This window comes from Rhagoletis pomonella, unplaced genomic scaffold, assembly GCF_013731165.1.
Source record: "Rhagoletis pomonella isolate Grant_MI unplaced genomic scaffold, Rhpom_1.0 Rhpom_scaffold_00004, whole genome shotgun sequence".
In the NCBI taxonomy this organism is placed as follows: domain Eukaryota; kingdom Metazoa; phylum Arthropoda; class Insecta; order Diptera; family Tephritidae; genus Rhagoletis; species Rhagoletis pomonella.
In genome coordinates, this window is record NW_023458558.1 from 45465607 (window position 1) to 45469194 (window position 3588).

Genomic DNA, 3588 nt, shown 5'->3' on the forward strand with positions numbered 1-3588 from the left:
TGACTCATGGCCTTTCTTAGGCATATGTATCATTTTGTCTCGGGGGTCCATAGCACTGGGAATTCCTTTATTTCATTGGAAAACATTGTACTGTTAAAAAGCAGTAATACAAAGTTTTTTGTCCGAAAAAAGATACGAACGTTAGGCAAGACATATCTATGTAGATTTAAGGCGAGGCTCACAAATTTTGTAATTTTTTAAGATTTTTCGTTCGGACTTATAATTTTATGAGACTATGTGGATGTGTAAGCGCCAATATATTATTATTATTAAGAAAACGCTGTAAACCTGTCGTAGGGTGACCTGTTTAATCCTTTGTAATAAGTTTTCGCGGGATGGGTTAGAGGACATATCCAAAGAGAAAAGAACCAAACAATATCATAGCGGAAATCATTTTATTTCTGTCGTTTCCTGAGAACGATGAGGAGCTGACTACAGCGGACTTCGATCCTCATATATGTCAAAATTTACGAGTACCGTTCATTTCTTCATGACAGAATTACCGAAACTAAACCAAATTAGTATGAGACCACCCTTAAGGTACCACATTTCCGATAAAAAGTAATCGAATAATTGAAAACAGTTCACGTTATCCTTCTTTTTTTTTAACTCGGCTAAAAATACATATCGTGGTACACAGTTTGTGCGGTGACTGTATGGTACATTTATAATTTGATGAAAATAATCTTCGAGGATATTTTCGTGACTTTTAGTTACCTCAGTTTAGCAACCTAAGGTTATTTGACTTCATAACTTGTACAATATTTACAAAAATGTTTATTAAAATTTCAGTACTGATGAGTAAGGCATAGGAAACACACCGAAAAGTAGAGGTGATGGTTAGTACTGGTCAAGAACAATGAATAAGTGCTTTCATATTTGCTTCCCTAAATTTTTTCCCAAATTTCGCTAAATACAATAGACAACTTTGCGCTAGATGATCTCGAAACTTTTAAACGTGAAACTCAAATTTGACAACAACTCGGAACTCGGAGTGGCAATTCGCATTCGTATTTTTTCCACTGTATCATTCATACTTATAAGGGATGCTTTTTTACTTTCATAACTTTCGCATCATTGCCAACTCGAAGAGCATGCACATTAAATGCGTTCGGCTATTAGAAAATTCTTTATGGGATGATGAAATGGTAGAGAAGCAGCTAACTATGTATATTTAACGCAGTGAGGGCGCAGTGTCGTTGAGAGTTAATCCTTGATGGTGTAAATAATATGATTAACACGTTTAAATCAACGGACAGACAAACACATTGCCGCTGAATGCCTGAGTCATAAAGTCGCACGACGATTGCACCTTCAATACTTGAATATAATAGGGCTATTCGCGATCCGGTGCAAATGGCCTAGCATCATTGCATTGCAAATTTGTATTGCAAATTATTTGCAATACACAAACAAAATACACGCATTTGCATTTTTCATGGCTTGGCAAATTTGCAATACCGAAAATCCATAGCATAAATATGCTATGCATTGCATTCATAAACAAAACCAAAGCTGATGCATAAAAAGTGTTTTGCAAAAGCTTTACCATGACAGTTTAATAAAGGTCGCTCACAATCCATGGCATATTTCTGCAATTGCATAAATTTGTCAGCTCTTATGCACCGAATCGCGAATAGCCCTAATGAGATTTGTAAAGTATGTAGTGTTCATTGAGCTAAGCTCTATAGGCAGAGTGAACGGCGAAAGGAGGCAGGAGAATGTGGAGCGTGAAGCGCGCTGCTTGCTTACGGGGCGGTGTCGCTGCGCTTTTGTTTACCAACTCATAAATCATCAAAAATCCAGTCAGGCGTCGAGCGCTTACGCCCTCGAAGGGGCGTTAGGCAACTAATGTTGCTTCAATGCTCATACAAATTCGCGCTAATCTTTGTGCGAACATATTTTTAGGCGCACGGCCACGGGCTTTTGTTACGAAATATTTTTTATTGCCATGACATTTCGAACACAAAAAGCAATTGCAAAGTATTCGATTACAACGATGCTGCAATAAAAGATGGTTAAAAGTCAAAAGCTGAGAAACTTTTGGCACTTTTTGTGGTCTTCCGTTTGAACTCTTTTTGGCGAAAAATATTATACCCATTTGGGTTTTCACGCGTGTAGAGAGAGAGTACCAATATGTATGTGTATGAGTGTGTAAGTGCATTCAGGCGGCTGTGGCGCATTAAAATGTCTTTGGGTGCCGCCGTATGCCAATCACTGATGCGGAAATAATTTTATTAACTTGCGATTCGATCCTCACACAGTTCACCACAGCTTCCACGTTTCCTTTTGCTTCTTGTTTTTGGCATTCTACGCCTGCGAAACTCGCACCAAGCAGCACAATGAAAATGCACAAGTATGTACATCCCAATTGTTTTTGTTATTATTGCATAATGTTTGTATGTATGTGTGTATCTACAAATACCAATGACTTGCCAAAAGTGCACAAAATAATCGCCTTTTCGATTGACACTCGGTGACTCTGTGACTGCGTTCGTGAATTATGATTAGATTTGGTAGACATTTAGTGAGACGAACGTAAGATTGGCTTCTGGTGCAGGAACATGACTAAATACTTTTTAGGGGGAAGTGTGGGTGGGAAAGGTTGAACCTGCTTGTAAGCATTTATTGTTTTTATGGCAGGGTTGTATTGTTTTTGTGAATATAATTTCATTACACTTCCATTTGAAGATTATTATTTTTTGTTGAGTTTAGGAAGGTACGTGTAACGTTAGTTGTTAGGAATTTTTGAAAAACATGTAAACTACACTGTGAGAAGTGCTATGTAGTGCGAATTATAAAATAAAAAAATGAACGCCGTCTTTTTATATAAGTTTTCCTTAAAAACTTCATATATTTAGGTGTGCAATGGGGTATAATTGCCCCTTTTGGGAACAGTTGCAGTTGTACGACCAACTTGTGGCTGAGGTACGGTAACCAACCCGAATGGAACGTTGTGAGCTGCAACGTAAAAACAGCGTCCAATGGATGGAATTAACTTCCACGCACGTTGACGACCACTTCAAACGAAAAGGGGACTACAATTTAGGGTTATGCACCTGCAATGTCATATATAAGTACTAGTACTAAGCTGACATCATCGCAGTACCGGAGATGCGATAGACAAGTTATGACTGTAACAAATTTGCGGCGTGGAAATTGTGTGGGAACTCCGAGAGATTGGGCCTTATGCATAAAAAGTGAGCTTAAGCACCGACTAGATTTTCAGTAAAAATTCTTGAGCTTAAGCTTACTCCATTAGTGCAAAAGTTGAGTCTGCCCTTAAGCTCACTTTTTATGCACGAGGCTTCTTGTCTCAAGTTTCACTCCCATTACAAAACTAGTTATCGCAATCCACACAGAGGCTAAATTCAACATCAGTCTAATTTGACGGAGGAACATATCGCTGAGACGAAGGAACGTTTTCATGAGTATCTGGGAGAACCTTACGAGTACGAGACTGTGCAAAGAAGGCTTTCATGACAAGACAACAGAGAGAGGCTGATAGACTTTGATGCGGCACGTAACATGGTAGTTTTTCGTACCAGAGACCAGCATCGAAACATCCATAAAGCGACTTGGGTGTCT